This window comes from Schistocerca serialis, chromosome 4, assembly GCF_023864345.2.
Source record: "Schistocerca serialis cubense isolate TAMUIC-IGC-003099 chromosome 4, iqSchSeri2.2, whole genome shotgun sequence".
NCBI classification, from domain to species: domain Eukaryota; kingdom Metazoa; phylum Arthropoda; class Insecta; order Orthoptera; family Acrididae; genus Schistocerca; species Schistocerca serialis.
Window position 1 is genome coordinate 126235834 of NC_064641.1, and position 24734 is coordinate 126260567.

At 41.4% G+C, this 24734-nt stretch overlaps 1 protein-coding gene across 1 annotated transcript in view; it reads left to right on the forward strand.

The window, feature by feature from the left end:
* LOC126473592 (aspartate aminotransferase, cytoplasmic-like) overlaps positions 1 to 24734 on the forward strand; it is a 91058-nt gene that overhangs the window by 577 nt on the left and 65747 nt on the right. The gene's annotated exons all lie outside the window — the stretch shown is intronic.

Sequence of the window (24734 nt, forward strand, 5' to 3'; positions counted from 1 at the left end):
CTTCAAAGTAGTCACCAGCATTGTGTATAACCAGTTGCCAGCGATGTGGAAGAAGTCGTAGGATACTCTTAACAGTGCTAGTTGCGTTGACAGTTCGAGTGGGGCGGTCTATTGTCCGACGAATTTATAACAGTTCTGAAGCGAATGCCGTGAAGGGTTTTCTTCAGTTTAGAAATCGAATTCAACTCACAAGGGCTTAAATCAGGGGAATGCAGAAGGTGGTATAGCACTTAGCAGCCCCATCAGTCAAAAAAATCAGTAACAGCTTGCACTGTACATGCTTGAGCATTGTCCTGCAAAATGATGGTCAGGTCCTGCAGAAAGTGTCATCACTTCTGTCTCTAAACTGGTCGTAGGTTGTGTTCGAAAAATGAACAGCACAGAGACAGATGTGCTGACACTTTCTGCAGGACCTGACCATCATTTTTCTGGACAATGCTCAAGCACGTTCAGTGCAAGCTGTTGCTGATTTGTTTGACTGATGGGGCTGCTAAGTGCTGTACCACCTACTGCACTCCCTTGGCTTAAGCCCGCGTGAGTTCAAATTGATTTCTAACCTGAAGGAAACACTTCACAGCATCCGCTGCAGAACTGCTACAAATTCGTCAGGCAGTAGACCGCGCCGCTCGAACTGTCAACACAACTGGCTCTGCTAAGCGTATCCTACGACTTCCACATCGCTGGCAACAGGTGGTACACAATGCTGGTGACTACTATGAGGGTCAGTAAAACTTTCAAACACTTATCTATTTTGTACGAGCTGTAAATAAATAGTTGCCACTATTTAAGTTCCAACCCTCGTATAATTACTGTTTATAAAAGATAAAACACTATTATTTTGTTCATTGACTTTGCTCACGATTGAAGAATTCTCCAATGGAGTATAGTGGATACCTTCCAGGTCCCGTGCAGTTTTCCTTTTGAATGGCCCTGGTGGCAGCGATTGCACTTCTTGAGGCAGGGAACTGAACATTTTTAAAGCAACCATTGGAAAACTATTTTGTGTTCCAGACAGTCGACAGCTTGGTATATCAATGTTCCTCTTGTCGCAAGTGTCATGATTATGTACGTCTAGCCTCATGTTAGAAACCCTTGGTCTTCCTTTACACTGATGAGGCATAAAAACATGTGCTGACTGAAGATTGTCATTATCTCTAATGGGGTGAATATAGGCTTAGAGTGCTCCAGTCTTTTGCTTGAGGCAATGATTCTGACCGCTTTCTTTTGTAGAGACCTGCAGAGTGTCCCCATAATGGTAGGGTATGAAATAGTGCATAAAACGCTGTTACAAGGTGTCTCCTTAGAAGGTGTATTACAGGAGAGAGCTTGGAACACACATACAGTGTGTGCTCATTCATTGATAGTTTGCTATCAATTATGAATCCCAGCAGTTTGACAGCATCCATATCATTGTGGTAGCCAACGTTGGTAAAATATTGTGTTTTTTCTTCTTTATCTTATTGTCCATGAACAATTCTTTGATGTTTTCACAAAGCACACTTGTTGAGTGCAGACTTGTGCAGCAGTTTTTCCTTTCGCAAAAAGGAAACTGTAACATGCGATTGTTGCAACACAGATCGTTGACGTAAACAAGGAGAGGGCCTATGACGAACCCCTGGGGTACGCCATGCTCCAGTGTTTGTTCTTGGGTGATTGCACCATGAACTGATACTACTTACTTTAAGTTTTCAAATTAGGTCTGAAGAGTAGCTAGCACAACACCTCCAATACGTAACACTTTAATTTACTAAGCAACATTTTGTGCGAGATGCAGTCAAACGCCTAACTGATGTCACAGAATGTCAGTGTTACACTATCCCTCTCTTCAAACCCTTGCCTTATCTTCCTAAGTACGTCCATTGTTGCTGTACTGTAACTGTCGACTTCGCCTTGCGAAAACCGTGCTATATGTCCTGAGAGTTTATTGTCTTCGAAGTAATTTTATAATTGGTGTTTCATTACAGACTTCATAAAATTAGCTAGGATAAGGATTATGGAAATTGGTCTGAAACTGGACACTTCACATGAGAAAGCCAATAATACGTTCTTCCACCTACACCCCTTACACGAGCAGTTATTCGGCTTGGAAGTCCTCTTGAGAGGTATGATGCCACATTCTGTCCAACTGGTGTGTTAGATCATTGAGATGGTTCGAAGGCTCTGCCCATAATGCTCCAAACATTCTCGATAGGAGAGAGATCCGGCGACCTTACTGGCCAAGGTAGGGTTTGGCAAGCACAAAAGTAAGCAATAGAAACTCTCGCCCTGTGCAGGTCGACATTACATTGTTGAAATGAAAGCCTAGGATGGCTTGCCATGAAGGGCACTGAAATGGGGGCTTGACGATCGTCGACCCCAGACTACCACTTCTGGCTACCGGGCTGTATGGCGGGCGACAGTCAAGTTGGCAGCCTTGCACTGTCAGGGGGCGTCACCAGTCATGTCTTTGCTGTTCATTGGGCTCAGTTAGAAGTGAACCTCATCACTGAAAACAGTTTTACTCCAGCCAATGAAATGCCTCGCCGAAGGCGTGTCTGGAGACTCCCCAAACAGTGGTGGGATACAACCCATTGTCGCGCTCCATATGGTCCAAAAACTAGGAGTGGTCAGCATAGGTACTATTTCATTCCATAGCAGGACCCGTTTGGTTATCATTTGTAGTAACCTTACAGCACAATGGTACATCGACCATATTCTATGCCCCCGTTTTGTAGCTCTTCATGGCAAGCTTTCCTAGGCTTACATTTCAGCAAGATAATGCCCACCTACATACGGCGAGAGTTTCCATTATGTTGTTTTTTTTTTCCGTGCTTGCCAAAGGCTACCTTGGCCAGCAAGGTCGCTGGGTCTTTCCCAATTGACATCGTTTGAAGCATTATGGACAGAGCCCACCAACAGTCTCAGAATTGCGACGACCTAACGCGCCAATTGGACGGAATTATGCATGATATCCCTCATGAGGACATGCAACAACTCTATCAATCAGTGCCAAACCGAATAACTGGTTACATAAGGGCCAACGCATTACTGACTTGATCGATTTATGAAGCCGTTTCTCTTTAATAAACCATCCAATTTTTCTGAAATTAGAATCATTTGTTTGTCTTTATAGGTACCTCACATCTAACGATTTTCGGCTCATTCGAATACTTCCTGCGTGGTGCTTCGTTTTTTTATCTTATAGTGTATATATAGGATGTGAGCAGTATAGGAACAGAACTTTTGACCATTGGTATCGTAACATGTACCCACTTCAGTGTGTAAGTTGTTTTTTGTCTGCACCTTGCAGTCATCCCACAAACACAGCACATAATTTACTACCCGATGTTTTCTCTATGGTCGTAGCTGTTCTGGGAAGTTGACTACGCCTGTGAATATAGATTGTATGTTTCGCATACATGCAGCCACACCTCAATAGCTAACCTGCTGCCTGAGGGAAAATAAGTATCAATGGATAGCTAGTTCTTAGAGGTAGGCCTACTTTCCAATCTAAAAAACGTACTATTCATAATAGCTATAATTATTAGTCTGCGAATAAAGTAAATACTGGTTAATGCTGTTCAGTACACCGTCTACCCTGCTCCATAGAAATATCTGCATTTATGCCCCTAACACCCTAAGTTGTGTGAACCTCAGCTCAGTGATGATGTCACATCAACAAAGTGGCAAGTCGTGTGTCACCTCCTTTGGCGGTGTGTGGTGGATGGAACATCTGTTACTTACTCTCCCATTCCATTTGGAAGTGATTTGTGGGAACAATGGCTGTCGGTTGTAGTGCAAAACGTTAGTGGGAGGAAGTAATACATTGCCTAACTCTTCTTGGCATGTCTTACCTCTGAATTTCGACAGCAAGCCTCATTGAAATGATGGACAATGCACCTCCATAATGCTATCAGGCTTACCAAACGATCTCAAGACATTATGTGGCAATCTCTGTAGGATCATCTCAGTCTCTTTTACTAATGGAGTCGGGTAACAGTTCCAGACTGAAGAGGAATTCGCAGACTAATAATTATAGCTATTATGAAGAGGAATGCTCAAGAATCGTCTTTCTTAGGGTTCAAAAAAATGTTCAAATGTATGTGAAATCTTATGGGACTTAACTGCTAAGGTCATCAGTCCCTAAGCTTACACATTACTTAACCTAAAGCATCCTAATGACAAACAAACACACCCATGCCAGAGGGAGGACTCGAACCTTCGCTGGGACCAGCCGCACAGACCATGACTGCAGCGCCTTAGATCGTTCGGCTAATCCTGCGCGGCTCTTAGGTTTCTTTCAGTGAATATAAGCCTTACACCTGCTTTTTTGTTACAGTTTTTATGTGCTCGCTCCTCTTCAATTCACTCTGAATGGCCATGCCCAGATATTCATACTTTTGCTTGTTGCTGTCTCTATTCATTTACTGTCAATAGTGTAACTGAACAGTAACCGGTCAATTTATTTGCAGTATCTTGCTCCCCCATGAACCATGGACCATGTGCCTCAGTGATACATATAGCTGTACTGTAGGTGCCAACCACAACTGAGGGTGTCTGTTGAGAGGCCAGACTAATGTGTGGTTCCTGAAGAGGGGCAGCAGCCTTTTCAGTAGTTGCAGGGGCAACAGTCTGGATGATTGACTGAACTGGCCTTGTAATATTAACCAAAACAGCCTTGCTGTGCTGGTACTGTGAGTGGCTGAAAGTAAGGGGAAACTACAGCCATAATTTTTCCCGAGGGCATGCAGCTGCAGCTTTCTGTATGGTTAAATGATGATGGTGTCCTCTTGTGTAAAATATTCTGGAGGTAAAATAGTCCCCCATTTGGATCTACTGGTGGAGACTACTCAGGAGGACATAGTTATCACCGAGCGAGGTGGCACAGTGGTTAGCACACTGGACTCGCATTCGGGAGGATGACGGTTCAATCCCGTCTCCGGCCATCCTGATTTAGGTTTTCCGTGATTTCCCTAAATTGCTTCAGGCAAATGCCAGGATGGTTCCTTTGAAAGGGCACGGCCGATTTCCTTCCCCATCCTTCCCTCACCCGAGCTTGCGATCCGTCTCTAATGACCTCGTTGTCGATGGGACGTTAAACACTAATCTCCTCCTCCTCCTCCTCCTCCATAGTTATCAGGAGAAACAAAACTGGCATTCTACAAATCGGAGAGTGGAATGTGAGGTCCCTTAATCAGGCAGGTAGGTTAGAAAACTAAAAAAAGGAAATGGATAGGTTAAAGATATAGTGGGAATTATGAAGTGTGATGGCAGGAGGAACAAAACTTCTGGTCAGGTGAATATAGGGTTATAAATACAAAATCAAATAGGGGTCAAGCAGAAGTAAGTATAATAATAATGAAGAGAGCTAGTATGAACAGCATAGTGAATGCATTATTGTAGCCAAGATAGACATGAAGCCCACATCTATCACAGTAGTACAAGATTATATGCTAACTAGCTCCACAGATGATGAAGGCATTGAAGAAATGTATGATGAGATGAAAGAAATTATTCCGATAGTGAAGGGAGATGAAAATTTCATAATCATGGGGGACTGGAATTCGATAGTAGGTAAAGGAAGAGAAGGAAAAGTAGTAGGTTAATATGGGAATGGGGGTAAGAAATGAAAGAGGAAGCCGCCTGATAGAATTTTGCGCAGAGCATAACTTAATCATAGCTAACACTTGATTTAAGAATCATGAAAGAATATTGTATGTGTGGAAGAGGCCTGGAGACACTGGAAGGTTTCAGATAGATTATATGTATTGGTAAGACAGAGATTTAGGAACCAGGTTTTTAATTGTAAGACATTTCCAGGGGCAGATGTGGATTCTGACCACAATCTGTTGAATATGAACTGTAGATTAAAACTGAAGAAACTGCAAAAAGGTGTGAATTTAAGGAGATGGGACCTGGATAAACTGAAAGAACCAGAGGTTGTAAAGAGTTTCAGAGAGAGCATTATGGAATGATTGATGAGGACAGGTGAAAGAAATACAGTAGAAGCACAATGGGTAGCCTTGAGAGATGAAACAGTGAAGGCAGCACAGGATCAAGTAGGTAAAAAGATGAGGGCTAGTATAAATCCTTGGGGAGCAGAAGAAATATTGATTTTAATTTATGAAAGGAGAAAGTATAAAAATGCAGTAACTGATGCAGGCAAAAAGGAATAAAAACATCTTAAAAATGAGATCAACAGGAAGTGCAAAATGGCGAAGCAGGGATGGCTAGAGGACAAATGTAAGGATGTAGAAGCATGTATCGCTAGGGCCAAGATAGAAACAGCCAACAGGAAAATTAAAGAGACCTTTGGAGGAAAGAGAACCACTTGTACGAATATCAAGAGCTCAGGTGGAGAACCAGTTCTAAAAAAAGAAGGGAAAACAGGAAGATGGAAGGAGTTTATAGATGGTCTATATAAGGGCAATGTAGTTGAGGGCAATATTATGGAAATTGAAGAGGACACAGGTGAAGATGAAATGGGAGATACAATACTGCATGAAGAATTTAACACAGCACTGGGAGACCTAAGTAGAAACATGCTCCCTGGAGTAGACAACATTCCATTAGAACTACTGATAGCCTTGCATGAGCCATCACTAACAGACATCTACCATCTAGTGAGCAAGATGTATCTGACATGTGAAGTATACTCAGACTTTAAGAAGAGTACAATAATTCCAATTGCAAAAAAAGCAGGTGTTGACAGGTGTAAAAATTACTGAACTATCAGTTTAATAAGTCAAGGCTGCAAAATGCTGACCTGAATTCTTTACAGATGAATGGAAAAACTGGTAGAAGCCGACCTTGCGGAAGATCAGTTTGGATTCTGTAGAAATGTTGGAACACATGAGGCAATACTGACCCTACAACTTATCTTAGAAGAGAGATTAAGGAAAGGCAAATCTACATTTATAACATTTGTAGACTTAGAGAAAGCTTTTGACAATGTTGACTGGAAAACTCTCTTTCTAATTTTTAAGATGACAGGGTTCAAATACATGGAGCAAAAGGCTATTTACAATTTGTACAGAAACCAGATGCCGAGGGGCATGAAAGGGAAGCAGTGGTTGGGAAGGGAGTGAGACAGGGTTGTAACCAACCCCTGGCATTATTCAATCTATACATTGAGCAAGCAGTAAAGGAAACAAAAGAAAAATTTGGGGTAGGAATAAAATCCATGGAGAAGACATACAAACTTTCAAGTTTGCCGATGATGCTGTAATTCTGTCAGAGACACCAAAGGAGCTGTAAGAGCAGTTGAACAGAATGGACAGTGTCTTGAAAGGAGGCTATATGATGAACATCAACAAAATCAAAACGAGGATAATGGAATGTAGCCTAATTAAATCAGGTGATGATGAGGGAATTAGATTAGGAAATGAGACTCTTAAAGTAGTAGATGAGTTTTGCTATTTGGGGAGCAAGATAACTGATGATGGTTGAAGCAGGGAGGATATAAAATGTAGACTGGCAATGGCAAGAAAAGCATTTCTCAAGAAGAGAAATTTATTAACATCATGTATAGGCTTAGATTAGATTAGGTTCAGTTTTCATTCCATAGACCCAAAAAATGAGATGATTCTTGTGGATGAGGAACATATCAGAAAGTATAACATAAAAACATAAAACATTTGCATATAGTACTTACTACCCTGATCATTTGTCAGGAGATTGTCAAAATAGGTGAATACAGTGCAGTAAACTGGAACAGCTAATATTTACAGAATTAACACGCTTTCAGAATGAAACATTGTTATGCACTATTAATACATTTATCATACACAAAATACCTAATCTTGACAGTTGTAACCAAGTGCTGTCAGAACTGAAATCTAACAGATATTTTTACTTGAGCTGGGTTAATAGTCTCTGTTAAGATATTCATCTATGGAGGAGAAGGAATTGCCTATCAAAAAGTCTTTCAAACTCTGTTTAAACTGTGCTTTATCTGAAACCAAGTTTTTAATGGTTGCTGGCAATTTATTGAAAATGTGTGTTCCTGAATATTGGACCCCTTTTAGGACAAAGGTGAGTGATTTTAGGCCATTATGTAGATTGTTCTTATTCCTAATATTGATACTACGCATTGAGCTATTGGTTGGAAATAGAGATGTATTACTTGCAACAAATTTCATTAAGGAATAAATATACTGAGAAGCAGTGGTTAGAATACAAAGTTCTTTGAACATTTTTCTACATGATGTTCTTGAATTTACACCACAAATGATTCTTATCACATGCTTTTGCACCCTAAAAGCCTTTGCTCGGTTTGATGAGTTGTCCCAGAGTATCGTCCCATATGACATAATGGAATGAAAGTAAGCAAAGTATTCAAGTTTTTTTTCTATTTATATCTCCTACATCTGACATCATTCTCACTGGAAATACAGACTTGTTTAGGCACTTAAGCAATCCTGTGGTATGTCCTTCCCAACTGATTTTATTATCAAGTTGTAGTCTCAGAAATTTGACACTGTCAACCTCTTTGATCTGTGTGTCTTCATATGTTATACACATGCTGGAAGGAAGTCTCTTACAGGCTCTGAACTGCATTTAGTGGGCCTTCTCATAGTTTAATGACAGTGAATTAGCTTTAAGCCACTAATTAATGTCAGTGAAAATTTGATTAGCTGCTATTTCTAAATCTTTACTTGACTTGCTACTTATTGCAATGTTTGTATCATCTGCAAACAACACAAACTTAGTATCTGGCAATGTAACAGATAAGAGGTCATTAATGTACACAAGAAAAAGCAGTGGACACAAGATGGAACCTTAAGGAACACCACATGTAATTAATTCCCAGTCAGATGAAGACTGACTGCTTGCTGCACAGGTATTTCGCAGCAATGCCCTTTGTTTCCTGTTAGATAGATAAGACTCAAACAATTTTGCATCATTGCCAGTTACACCATAATATTCTAATTTACTTGAGAGAATCTTGTGGTGCACACAAAGACTTTTGACAGATCACAGAAAATGCCAGTAGCGTCTAATTTATTATCTAATGAATTAAGTACGTTCTTGCTGTAAGTGTAAATGGCTTTCTCTATATCAGAACCCTTAATAAATCCAAACTGTGACTTGGAAAATATATTATTTACAGTCAGATGCTTAAGGAGATGCTTGAACACAACCTTTTAAAATGTTTTTGAGAAAGCTGGCAAAAGTGAAACTGGTCGATAGTTTGATGATAGCTCTTTATCCCCCTTCTTGTAAAGAAGCTTAACTTCAGCATATTTTAGCCTTTCTGGAAATTTTCCACTCATAAGAGATTGATTACACAAATAACTTAAGATAGAACACAACTCGCATGAGCACTCTCTGATTATCTTTGTTGATATGTTATCATATCCACTGGAATAGTTAGATTTTAAGGATTTTATGATGGATGCTACTTCTTTGGGAGACATGAGTGTCATTTCCATTTTACTGAAGTAATTTTTAAAGACTAGTCTCAGACATTCCATTGCACTGTTCACCGAACAGCAACAACATGTTGCATTTGCTTATGTCGAGGACCAACTGCCAGCTTCTGTATCAACCTGGATTTTCTGCCCACGTTTCTGCATTTTGCTATGGTTTTCAGGCGTTGCATATGTCCTGTAAGCAGTAGTACATCATCTGGGTATGGTCTCTAGAAGCTTCCTGTGATATCGACCAGACATTTTGTTTTTTTGGCTCATTGGTCTCCTGACTGGCTGTATGGAACTCACCATGGGTTCCTCTCCTGTTCCAATCTCTACCTCTCAGCAGAGCACTATCGCCCATCTTCCTGAGTTATTTGTTGTAAATATTCCAGTCTTTGTCTTTGCCTACACTGTTTGAACTCCATGGCTCCATGTAGCACCTCAGTATTCATTCTTCCAGTCTGTGGTTAACACCTATTCCTGTGCTCACCGATTCTGTGAAGCACCTACTTATTAAATTAACAGTCCATTTAATTTCAATATCCTTCAGCTACAACACCACATCTCATCTTATCTGGGTTTTGCACAGTCCATAACTCACTTCCACGCAGTTCATTTATTTGAACTGATGAGCCAAAACAATGATGGCCTATGCCCACCACGAGAATAAATGGTGTGTGTTGGCATTGTGAGCATGTCATGGCAGTGAGGAAAGTACCAGATGATTATAATTAGACTGACTGTGTTCTGAGAGCTGTAGTGTGGGTGTATACATTGCAGGATGCTGAAACATCGTATGTATGTTCATGCTGCGTTTGTGGAATATGCTGAAAAAGAACTAATTGTTCCGCTTTCTACCACCAGTTGAAAATATGACTCTGTAAGCAGTCAGAATGCAGTGTGTATGTGGAAAAAGAGGGGAAATGATGAAACACATGACAGTGGTTGTTCTTGCACATTTACTCAATATGTTTTTTTGATATGGTCTCTTAACTCAGCAATAAGCTGCATCCATAACACTGCACAGTCGACAGTTGCTTGCAGCAGTCAGAGTAATATGTCATTGTACGCTATCCTTCAGATCAAGAAGGGCCTGGAAACATCACTGATAGGCACAATCCTTTTGATATACCGAGTGAGATGGTGCAGTGGTTCAGGAGGATGATGGTTCAAACCTGCATCCGTGATTTCCCTAAATCGCTTCAGGCAAATGTCAGGATGTTTCCTTTGAAAGGGCACAGTCATCTTCCTTCTCCATCCTCACCTAATCTGATGGAACCAACGACCTCACTGTTTGGTCCCTCCCACAAATCAACCAACCAACCAATCAACCTTCTGATATCTGCACAACCAGAAGTCACATGGATTTAGGTCAGCCAGCCGGAGTGGCCGAGCGGTTCTAGACGCTACAGTCTGGAACCGCACGACCACTACGGTCGCAGGTTCGAATCCTGCCTCAAGCATGGATGTATGTGATGTCCTTAGGTTAGTTAGGTTTAAGTAGTTCTAAGTTCTAGGGGACTGATGACCATAGCAGTTAAGTCCCATAGTGCTCAGAGCCATTTGAACCATTTGATTTAGGTCAGGAGATTTGGAAGGCCACACAACTTGAAATTTCCTGGAAATGCTTCATTCATTACCAAAGGTTTCCCGAAGCAAATCTTTCACCTGGCAAGTGATGTGATGTGGACACACTAGTGTTTTTTCAAAGCTGAAATCATATGTAACACACCCTGGAGGAAAGGGGATAGATATGCAGCACTAATAAGAGCTAGCCTTTAGCACTCGAGACAGTACAACACTCCCTAGACACCCTAGACACAGGAAAGGGGCAGGATATTTAATGACCATGTGCCTAAACCCACATACGTGGTCCTTCCCATGGCACTTGATCTGCTCCTCTCTGTACTGCCTGCTATGATGTGTCCTGTAATAACTATTGTCTAGCAGGGGAGGACCACTCACTCCAATGATACCAAGTTGATCTGGTAGAATTCACTGTATTCTGTTAAACAATCACACAGGGTGGGGCTGCACTCTTCACAACTAACATTATTCCACAATGGATGTGATCACTATTTGCATTCCAAGTATGTGTACGTTGTGATGTCTAAGGTCGCTGTCTAAATGATGGCATCAAATGCAAAAACTAGGTGCGTAGAACACAAAGTAATCACTGTTCAATGGATGTTTTATCAGTTGATGATTGGCACAGTTTTCCCGCAGCACAAAACAATTCAATAGCTTATAACACAAGTGTGCACATGACCAAATCGTGATGTGGATACTCCATAACATTTCAGGTACAATATACGAACAAGAATGTACCTGCACTCATGATATTCAGCCAGTTATACGACATGTGTTCCTTTCACTTAGAACATATTACTTGCAACTAGAATCAGACCAATCCACATTATTTTTCCATAACCATCATGATGTAGTTGACTGTTCTCCCAACACAGCACGTGAAACTGAAAAACATCACCTTTTGGATAAAAATTGACACCACATTGTGAACACTGAAACTAAACACAAAACTTATGTGGCAAAATATTTTCAATTACTTCACCTAAACTTTTAGGGTACCTGCTGTAGCCACAGCATCAACACAACACTTAACCCACACTCCACGAAAACTATGCCATGACTCTCCACTGTTGCTCTGCGCTCGGCAAAGAGGCGGCTCTCGATAGTCAATGATACAATTCTATGCTCACAATAAGAAGGTCTTTACAATGTCCAGATGTCACTGTACATCCAAACAGGCTCCTGAGGTGTCATCTCCTTGAGGAAAAACGCACAGAGAATGAACATGCTTGTGAAACTGCACCACACAATCACATAAGCTGAGTGTAGTGGATGATCCTGCATATGTGGTGGTGTAGAACTGGATAGGCAACAGTTCTGTCCATTCACAGTACTGTGCAGACTAAAATGTGCCTCATCCATTCGAAGAGTATTCCCCAGCCTCATGTCATCCATTTCCATGCATGCCAAAAACTAAGGGTATAGCCATAGTATTGCTGCCTATCCTTTGGCTTCATTTGGTGCACATCCTGAATCTTATGGGATATTGATGTAAAATGCACTACAAAAACTTTGGAACTGTTGATCAGGTGAGAGCTGCATAGTCAGCTATAGCTACAGCAACTTCATTAACAACCTCTATGGGAATGGGCCTCCTCCTTCTCCCTGCAGCACCTCCTAATTCAAATGCTTGATCCTATTCTTCAGCCCATTTATTGACATGGGGCCTCTTTGCAGCTGTTTCTATCATCAATTCCCCCAATGCAGTGCTGCTATTGGTGTCTTTCTCATAAAACTACTTTACCAGTAGTGCACAGTTTTTCTTCTCAATTGCCAATGCATTTGATAACTTCTTAAAGCTTTACACCAACAATCACTTCATGAAAGAAAATAACACATGTTACCTAATGACAAACAGTATACTGACTTCAAAACATCAAACATTTCACATTCTGACTGCTTACAGCGTCAGATTTTCACCTGGTGGCAGAAAGTGGTACTACTATTTTTCCACATACTCCATGAATGAACCGATTAATGAAAATACCTACAACGTTTCAGCGTCCTGTGATGTACACAGCTACCCACACTGTAGCACTCAGAAAACCGTTTATTTAATCATAACCACATGTGACGTAAGTGGAACAAAGATGAAAGGGGAATCATTAAAATGAGGATACAGGATCCAAAGGGGGAAATCCACTAACATAAACGATTCTAACAAAATGCAGATTGTTCTGGCCAGTGATTAGCAACATACATCTTGGAAATGGCGAAAGTGCTCAGCTGTTGGCATGTTATTGTCTTCAGTGTCTATGGGAAGTGGTTGAAGGACACTGAACCCAAGGGTAGGAAACAAGGTGTTGGGTGTTGGATGTTCATGCCTTATCTCGACTCGTTCCACATCATTACGAAATTTCGTATTCATGATCCATGGAACTAGTATTAATCTAATCTAATCTAATCTAATCTAATCACAGAATGTGGACAACAGAGGCTTGCCTGCTCTTTAGAGCAGGATAGGTGGCGATCAGTGACAAGTCTGAAGAACAGAGTACAATGCTGGTGCAGGCACAAGTGTTTCAGAGGATACAATGCAGCACATACTGTTGAACATGGGGCTCTGCAGTAAATGACTTCTACCTGTTCCCTTGTTGACCCAACAACATTGGCAATTATGAGTGCATCGTCAAGATTGGGTCATGGATCAATGAAAACCTGTGACCTGGTTGAGTGAATCAATCACATTTCATTTTCTTGTTACTCCAGATCGTTTATCATGTCTGGACATGGTCATCCAGGCAAATGGCTACTTGGAACACACACTGCACAATGAACACAGGCCATTGGTGGCAGTACATTGTGGGTGTCATTCACAATGGCTTCCATGAAACCTGTGGTAGTAATCGAAGTTACCATGACAGCTGTGGTCTATGTGAATACTACTGCAGACCGCCTGCATCTTTTCATGGTCGACATACTCCCTGATGGCAATGGCATCTTCCACTAGGACAACTGTCTGGGCACAAGATCAGAATTGTGTGACTCTTCAGGCTTTCCCGGCGGATATGTTGTAAATAGTCTTCACGAGTGTTTCGCCGGATGACGTTTTGCAAATCCCACAATATTTCCTCGGAGCAACTGTCCGACATCATCAGGTGGTTGAACCTCGCTGGTGGCTAGGTGCGACTGACAAGATCTGCATGTCGATGCCGCTGTATATAGAGCATGTGTGTGAAGATTGTGCAGGCGTGGGAACCACACATGCACAAAAATTTGCAGATACATGGCGCCAGAACTGCACTACAAGATCTGAGAAGAGAACAAGACATTGTCATCTTACCTGCTGACAAATTAAATGCTACTGTTCTCCTCTCACACACAGAATATAACAGCAAGATGCACAAAATGCTCGACAATCCGGCATACAGTAAATTAAAAAGTGATCCGACGGGTAGGATCCAGAGGAAGACTTTGGAACTCATCAGGAAGAGCTCAATCCCAGCACAAGTCACTAAGCGTTTACATCAACAAGCTGAAGTTCCTCCTAGACTCTATGGCCTACCCAAGATCCATAAGAATGGGGTGCCTCTGTGCCCTATCATGAGCAACATTGGAGCACCTACTTATTTTGTTGCCAAATATCTGACATCACTATTGGGACCTCTTGTAGGCTAGTGCGACCATCATATTCGCAACTCTGAGAATTTCATACATCACTTGAAAACTCTTAGACTGCAATCATTGGATCTCTTAGTAAGTATCGATGTTGTGTCTTTATTTGCAAAGGTGCCCTTGCAGGACTCTTTAGAGCTCATTAGTAACAAGTTTGAGGAGTGGCACTATTTAAACATGTGCTTACTTCAACATACTTCTTATTTCAAGACCAATATTTTGAACAAGTGGACGGTGTCGCCATGGGGAGCCCTCTTTCTCCTGTGGTGGCCAATTATTTTATGGAGGACTTTGAAGATAAAGCACTACAGTCAGCCACTCTCAAACCCTCTTGTTTTCTGCGATATGTTGACGATACGTTTGTGGTGTGGCCACATGGACTGGATACTCTACCTACGTTTCTTCGACATTTAAATTTGCTCCATCCGAATATTAGCTTCACTATGGAAGTGGAAAAAGATGGCACTTTACCTTTTCTTGACGTTTTGGTACGAAGGAAAGCAGATGGAACCTTGGGACACAGCGTATACCGCAAGCCAATGCATACAGATCTATATGTGCAGGCCACAAGCTGCCATCACCCAGCACTATGCGGTAGTGCATTACATAAGCTAGTTCATAGAGCGCGTGTGGTATCTGACTCTGAAAGCCTGCCGAGAGAGATGCAACATTTGAAGACAGTCTTCCGGCAAAACAGTTATTCTGAGAGACAGATACGTAATGCATTCAGGCCCAAGTGAGTTCAATCAATGGAGCAGAATGAAGATATGAAGACACCCACCACCTTGGCCTTCTTGCCATACTCTGGTGCCATGTCGTCAAGAATCAGAAGAGTCCTTGAAAGATACAACATCAAGTGTGTTTTCCGACCATCTGCAAAACTGAGGAACCTGTTAGGTTCAGTTAAGGATGATCTCGGTCTGAGGAAACGTGGTGTGTACAAGATTCCTCGTCAGTGTGGGGCAGCATATATAGGTCAGACATGTCGCACAGTACAAGAATGTTGTGATGAACATCAGCGTCATACATGCCTATGCCAACCGGGGAAGTCGGCAATTGCAGAACACTGTCTAAACACAGGACATCACATGATTTATGAAAAGATGGAAGTTTTATCCTCAGCATCCTCTTTCTGGGATTGTGTCATTAAGGAAGCAATACATATCCGCACAGCTGATAACCTTATCAACAGGGATTTCAATTGAGTACAGCCTGCAACCCTGCATTGGCTGCTGTTAAATCACCATGAGAAAGCAAAGAGCTTCCGATAATACACCCATCATAACTTTGGCAGCATGTTAGTAAACACAGCATCAGCACACGTGCAGAATGGCTGCTCTGCATTTCCCGGCAGAGGACGTTTGAGCCTGGCGCCATCTATCTGCAAATTTTTGCCCATGCGTCGTTCCCATGTCTGCGCAGTCTTCACATGCATGCTCTATATACAGCGGCGTTGACATGCAGATCTTGTCAGTTGCACCTAGCCACCAGCGAGGTTCAACCACCTGATGATGTCGGACAGTTGCTCCGAGGAAATATTGTGGGATTTGCATGACGTCATCCGGCGGCACACCCGTGAAGACTATTTACAAGATCAGAATCGTCCTACAGTCTACAGTGGTTTGAGGAGCATGACAATGAAGTCACACTGATATCTTGGCCACCAAATTAGCCCAATCTGAACCTGATGTAACACATCTGGGACATTATCAGACGCCAGCTGTGCTCACAAAAAAATCAGCCCACAATTTATGCGAATTGTGTGATTTATATGTAGATATCTAGTGCCACATAGTTTCAGAAATCTACCAAGGACTTGTTGAATTCATGCTACAAAGAATTGTTGCTGTATTGTTTTCCAAAGTTGAACCAACATGCTATAAAGATGGCAGCCTTGATGTTTTGGCTGACCAGTGTATATTGTAAACAGTAATGGCCATGAAATGATCCCATGGGACCTTCTGAAGTTACTGACAATTTCATCTCATTAAGAACTATGTGTTGAGTTTGATCTGCTATAAACGTCTGAATCCAACCACAGAACTGCATTGAACCACTGACTTGAGAAGTACATCAGAAAGGGAGGAAGTAAGGAAGGAAGGTTGGTGCTTAATATTCCATAGTGAACGATGCCATTGGAGACAGCACAAATTCAGTTGGAGAATGATGAAGGCCTTTTTGGAGGATCTGTTCCAGCATTCACCTGGTATGTTTCAAAAAGCTGAGGACCTCTTGGAAAAGCTTTAGATTTAGTGCCACATTGATACCTTTGAAAGATAATACGTTCCTGTGGCATAAATATCCAGGTTTTGGAATAGACTGAAAATTTCCCAATAGGCAGGAAGCGCTACGTTATTCTGGATGAATAATCATTTACTGTCAGTGGAGTAAAATCTGCTGTCCCACAGGGAAATGTGAATGAAACTTTGCTGTTAATGTTATAGGCCCCTACATAAACTAACTCCAGATTCTTTAAATAATTGAACTTCTGTCTATAAAGCAGCTTCAAAGTCTAATTTCTTTACAAATAAATTAATGTTTGATGTGCAGCTTTTGTGATTGAAGACACAACACCCCAATTGTCTTGTGAAACAAAGTTTCAAGAACTGCCTTTAAATGAGTACTCTAGGAATGTACTAAAACCCCCTACATATCGCTCACATAGAGATTGTGAGGATAAGTTTAGAATAATTACTGCATGCACAGAGCCATTCAAACAGTCATTCTTCCCATGCCCCATGCATAAATGGAAGAGGAAGAAATCATAATAACTGGTGCAATGAGACATACCCTCTGCAATGCATCTCATGGTGGTTTGTGAAGTATAGATGTAGATGTAGAAACATCTGTCACACAATGGTATAATTTTCCTGGTAGGTACATTCAGCGATAAATGTGGACAATATCAGTAAAATGTACAGGAAATAATTAGTACAAATGAAGTAATAAATTAAAAAGTCATGTCCTGATGCAGAAGGTTTGCTGTACGAACAGCAGAGAATGTAGTAAGTGATAAATGTTTTTCTTTTTGTTATTTTGTGGAGGCTGTCAGTAAAGTTTTGAAATTATGTGTAAAGTTTGTTTGATATCGCTACGTCCTCTCATTCTCAAATAACAGAGAAACATACTCTGGATCATTTTTTCACCCTGCGTTAATGCTGCCTCAAGACTTATGGCCTATACAGTTTCTTACTTCAAGACTTCACATCAGACTTTTCATATATGGTGCAGTTATCCATGAGGAGGATCTATTGGTAAATGGACAGAGCAGTCAACATGAGTAGCGGTCGCTACAAAATGTAAAAGCCAGATATTGCACTGTATTGGCTACTGACTAGTCTCTCATGCCAGACAAGTACACTGATGGAAAGAGATATACGAGGGCAGTTCAATAAGTAATGCAACACATTTTTTTTCTGAAACAGGGGTTGTTTTATTCAGCATTGAAATACACCAGGTTATTCCCCAATCTTTTAGCTACACAACACTATTTTTCAACGTAATCTCCATTCAATGCTACGGCCTTACGCCACCTTGAAATGAGGGCCTGTATGCCTGCACGGTACCATTCCACTGGTAGATGTCAGAGCCAACGTCGTACTGCATCAATAACTTCTTCATCATCTGCCTAGTGCCTCCCACAGATTGCGTCCTTCATTGGGCCAAACATATGGAAATCCGACGGTGTGAGATCGGGGCTGTAGGGTGCATGAGGAAGAACAGTTCACTGAAGTTTTGTGAGCTCATCTCGGGTGCGAAGACTTGTGTGAGGTCTTGCGTTGTCATGAAGAAGGAGAAGTTCGTTCAGATTTTTGTGCCTACGAACACGCTGAAGTCATTTCTTCAATTTCTGAAGAGTAGCACAATACACTTCAGAGTTGATCGTTTGACCATGGGGAAGGACATCGAACAGAATAACCCCTTCAGCGTCCCAGAAGACTGTAACCATGACTTTACCGGCTGAGGGTATGGCTTTAAACTTTTTCTTGGTAGGGGAGTGGGTGTGGCGCCACTCCATTGATTGCCGTTTTGTTTCAGGTTCGAAGTGATGAACCCATGTATCATCGCCTGTAATAATCTTTGACAAGAAATTGTCACCCTAAGCCACATGACGAGCAAGCAATTCCGCACAGGTGGTTCTCCTTTGCTCTTTATGGTGTTCGGTTAGACAACGAGGGACCCAGCGGGAACAAACCTTTGAATATCCCAACTGGTGAACCATTGTGACAGCACTACCAACAGAGATGTCAAGTTGAGCACTGAGTTGTTTGATGGTGGTCCGTCAATCGTCTTGAACGAGTGTGTTCGCACGCTCCGCCATTGCAGGAGTCACAGCTGTGCAAGGCCGGCCCGCACGCGGGAGATCAGACAGTCTTGCTTGACCTTGCGGCGATGATGACACATGCTTTGCCCAATGACTCACCATGCTTTTGTCCACTGCCAGATCACCGTAGACATTCTGCAAGCGCCTATGAATATCTGAGATGCCCTGGTTTTCCGCCAAAAGAAACTCGATCACTGCCCGTTGTTTGCAACGCACATCCGTTACAGACGCCATTTTAACAGCTCCGTACATCGCTGCCACCTGTCGGAAGTCAATGAAACTATACGAGATGAAGCAGGAATGTTTGAAAATATTCCACAAGAAATTTCCGGTTTTTTCAACCAAAACTGGCCGAGAAAAAAAATGTGTTGCATTGCTTATTGAACTGCCCTCATATCTCTAATGGTACTGGAATGCAACACAGCACACCAGATGACATTTACATCGACTTTATAGACTTCATTCAGACTTTGATAAGGGTCAAATCATGGGAGTATCATACTGACAGATCACTCGGACAGCCTGCTGTAGTGCAATGAGCATACAATGAGTGTGTGATGAAATGGACTCGTGACAACAGTATGGCAAATAGTGTAGGCACTGTTCCTTTCAGAAGGACTACACCACAAGACAAGTGTAGAAGCTTTCAACTGGCTATGAGGAGTACGAGGATGACAGTATCTGAAATCAGGGAAGAGGTTACTGGCTGAGTGTCACTGCAAAACCTTTGGGAAAAGATAACTAAAAGATAGATTGAGCTCTAAGGTTCCCATGCATCATTTACAGTCTGACTCTATACCACAGATAACATTGACTTCCCTGAATTAGAGCCAGACTCAACAGAAACATTTGTAGTCACACCACAAATGCTTTGAGGAATGTACAGATGCTTGTCCACACATGTCATGTGTCTCTGTCAACATTCTGTATGATCTGAGGTACTCCCGAGGCTATCACAATCCTCAGATCTTTCACTGATAGAACATGTGTTGGACTAGCTCGGATGTCAACTCCATCCCTGTGCCAGTATCCAGTACATCAGTGATCAGTTACAACAATTGTAGGCCAGCTTGCCTCAGGAGAAGATACAGTGGCTTTCTAACACTCTTCCCAATCGAATCAGTGCCTGCATCCAGGCCTGAGGGAGGGGCGGAGGTATGTCATTCTACTGATAAGAGGGCTCATACTGCTAAGTTGTGTGAAAATTTGACATGGCTTGTAATCAATGGTAATCAATGAGATAATGTGACATACCCTTCCAACACGTGAAGTTTCATTTCATTTCCTCCTCCATTTCTGGGTGCTTCATTTTCTTTGTCAGACAGTGTATTTTTGAATTACTTGTACCTCTCTTTACTAGCATTTATCCTATCATATGGGATCCTTAGTTTCCATGATTGTGGAAATTTTATTCTATTAACTTTGCACCTGGATGCCTTTCCTTTCACCACAATTACATAAGGAGACAAGTCACTTTGCCACCAGTCTGTGAATTGTATAAGCATCACTTTGTCTGTTACCTCATTTCAGCTGTTTGTGTGTTACACTTTCTGAAGTGAAGATTAGAGACAAGCCCAGTATTTGCCAAAATGAGTGTGGAATGGCACATAAAAACCATATGCAAGCTATCTGGAGTACCAGACAATTATCTGGTAATCCATCATGAAGATTCAGTCTAGGTTTGCCTCATGTCCCTGCCTCACAATCACTGGGCATCAGCCTACACGAGCAGGTCTTTTAAATCACTTGTATATATCCAGGGGTGGACAAAAGTATTTAGGGACTGATGACCTCAGCAGTTTGGTTCCATAAGAACTTACTACCACCACCAGAAAAGTGTGGAAACACCAAAAACGTAACACACTGTCATGCAGGAAAACCATTGGCATTCAAGACAGCTTCCAGTCTTCTTGGATTGGATAAATACAGGTCCTGCATGGTTTTCAAGTGAATTTTATATCATTATTCCTGCAAAATAGTGGCAGGTTCAGTCAATGACCATGGAGGCAGATAGCGATCAAACTCCCTTCTCTCCAAAGTAGACCAAAAAGATTCAACAATATTGAGATATGGTGACTGTGGTGGTCAGAGGAGATGCAATAGTTCATCCTTGTGCTCACAAAACAGTCCTAGATTATGCACGCTATGGGAGCAGGGGCCCTATCATCTTGGAATGCGCTATCATCTTTGGGGAACTAACACTGTGCCATGGTATGGACCTGATCAGCCAAAATTGGCACATAATCCATGGCAGCAATGTGACATTGTACAGTAACCATCGTGCCCATGGAATATCATGACATGGCTGCCCAAATCAACACTGGATCCCCACTGTTTTCCAGTCTTGGGATGTAAAATTGCCTATGAGTTGGAAATGATGTAAAACAACACTCATTGAAGCAAATGACTTTCTTCCATTGCTACAGAGTACAAAAAAAGGAAGGAAGATTAGAACTTAATGTCCCGTCAACTACATAGTCCCGGTGTTATGGATTCAGAATCACATTTTCCTGTTGTGTGAGTTTACATGGTTGGCCTTGTTAAAGCTCCAAAGACATCAGTTTGACATTTGTGTTCCATTCAAGAAATCTGATTTGGAAGAAGAAAAAAGACTTCTTGGATGAGTGGAGGAAAGATAATGAATTTGCTGCTAAGGACGCTGATTTTGCTTGTGCTCCCAAAACTACTGTAGTAGCAATAATAAATATGCAGAATATATTACTGTGCCAGAAATAGTCCGTTTTGAGACTATATCACAACCAGAAGGTACAGCATATAACTTCACCTTTAATATCAGAACCAAAAATTTAGAAAAAATCTGTCCCACCTGTTTTTATAGCACAAAGGTGAAGGAAGAGAAAGAGCAAATGTGCTCACATCTTGTACTGTTTATAAAATGATGTGCTAATATTTTAACCAGTACACCATTTAATGTCAGACTTGAAATTTGGAAAGAACAAATAATGTTGAAGAAATATATCTCAATAAATGAAAGTTGATATGCCTGAAAATAAGTTGACAGTGGCTGATTGTTTGGGAACTTGACTGCCGGAAATAATCTAAAGCTGCACATCAAAAACTCATATCATCAGTTAGTGCCAGTGGAGATAATATAAACTTCAAAGTCTTTACAAACAATGAGCCTCTTATTAAAGTTGCATAATCTTATCAATACTATCTCTAATTGCTTGAAGACACTTAAGCTGTTCCTGTTGTCAGCCAGTAACCTATTAGCATTACTGTCTTGTGTGTTGCAAGTCCCACTGTGATGCAGAAAGCACACATTGCTAATTGACATGTAGTGCCTTGGACTTAACAGTGATTTTTTAGTATACAGTTCTCTCTTCTTCCTCCCCCCCCCCCCCCCCCCCCCCGCCCCCTCCACCACACCCAGTCCTTAATTTTGTTCTGCAATAGTATGATGTTATGTTTTATTCCTCTACATGAATCTGTTTAATATGAACACCATCATCATCATCATCATCATACTCTGAATGCCATGCTTCGTCACTGTAACCATTCTCCACTATTTCTCCACAGTTGCTGTACTTACAAAACCATCTGCTGATATCCTTTTGCCTATCAAATCACAGTTTTACTGCCATTAAAGATGCCTTGACCATGCCAGTAAATATTTAGTAACAATCCAGGTACACAGCCCTTGTCTTCTGCATTGACATGATAGTGATTGCAGCATCTGTCCTGTCTGCCTGCAACATTGGCATTCTGCATGACAAAACAGAGATATGGGACACTTTCATCACAGTGAGTTAAACCAAAACAGATGTTAACAGTATGACTGAGGGCAGTACTGGAGACGAGAACAGAGCCTGATGCCTCAGCCAGCGGCCGCCAGGGCCCACTATCTGTGCACCGCGGATCAACAACAGCACCAGAGGTCTCAGTCAACAAGCAGCCTATTTTCCTATGCGACTCATGTAATCCAGAATAGTCCCAGAAGATCCATCTGCCAACTGGCCTTATAAGCTGGCACACCACTGGCCAGAAGACAGTTCCACCTGCCACCTCGACTTGCAGGGATCTGCCATCCCGGCCACAACATCCACACACTTCGTCTACTGGTAGTCCTGGATTGGCAGTAGTGGTAGCTTTGGACTGTGACTCAAGAGTGTCGTGTAATAGTGGTCTGGCCTCCCATGGACAGCTTTGTGGTAATGCAGTGTTGGCCATTCCATAGTAGTTTCGTTTCTGACTTTTCTTTGGTGGACTTTCTCAGATGAGAGATTTGTGAGGAAAACATTTTATTTCATTATTCTTCTATTATAAGATCTGCAGTGGGATCCATGCTTTGTTTCTTGCTTAAATTGTGTTTTGTTTTGACTACTTTGTCGAAATCAGCAGTTTTCTTGTTTATTAGTTTTTCCTAATAAAAACAGATTGAGGAATATCATTTGCAATTTGTCTCTACTACTGCAGATACAGCACTGACAGCAATGCTGTTGCCATCAGGAAGGATGGCTCTTTGGCTTTCTCTGCAGTTGAGATTGTCATCTTCTTCCACCATTGAAGTTTTTGGTCTTCTTCACCTGTAATCCTAGGCCCTTACAAGATGCTGTCATTTGGTGTCGGATGAGCAGTGGTTCTTTTGCACTGCCCTTCCTCCTCATTTTGCAGCTGGGTTTGGCACCAGCTACGAGAGAATTATGAAAATATAAAACAAAATTTCTGAAAGATTATAGTGGTCTCATCACAAATGACTTAGTTAAATTTAGAGTATGGCTATTTCAGATATCGCATAAGGAAATTTTAGTCTCCAGTGCATATCATACAGTCATAATATACCAGAAAACATTACATAGAAAGTACACATGACTCACAAATTAATAAATTTAGATTTAATGTTCATTCTAGGGGTCCTAAATGAAGTAGTCTTAAGGGATTTGAAGGAAAAGAGCAATTTTCAGGTACAAATTAATCCAATAATTATCATTAACTTTTAAAAATGTACTGGAGGACATGAAAAACTTCTTACACCACTATACACAAGCATCATAAAATGGGCAGAATTTGTAATGGATGTTTGTCTTAACCATAGCACAGCATTTACATAAAGGTATTACATATATTACTAATATAGATGGATGGAAAATGCAAGAGTGAGTATGTTATCTCTTGCTTAATGCATACATGAAAACTGAATGACAGCAGCTAGCAATGGTTTTAAGTACTATTTATGCAGTGGCTTGTGAAATATACACTCTTTGAACAATCTGGTGTGACAGGAGAAGACAGCAAAATTAAAGCCTAAGTTTTAAATTTCACATTTAAGAAACCTCTGACATGGAGAATCGTACAAACATTTAAACATTTGACCATTGCACAGACTTCCATATGGAGGATATAGTAATAAGCATCCATGGCACAGAGAAACAAATGAAAGAGTTGAAAGGAAATACATCACCAGGTCATGGTGGAATCCCAGTTCAGTTTACAAAGAGTACTCCACAGCACCTGCCCCTGACTTGCATTTATCATGAATCTCTCATCCAGTGCAAAATCCCAAGTGACTGGAAAAAAGTGCAGGTGACTCCTCTATATAAGAAGGGTAAAAGAACAGGGACACACATTTGTAACATTGGTTTGCTGCAGAATCCTTGAACATATCCTCAGTTTGAATATAATAAATCTCCTTGAGAGAGAAAAGCTTCAATCCACAAATGAGAATGGTTTTAGAATGCATCACTCATGTGAAACTCAGCTTACCTTTTCCTCTTGTGAGATCCTGCAAACTATGGATGAAGGGCAACAGGTGGATGCTTTATTCCTAGACATGATGCCACAATGCTGAC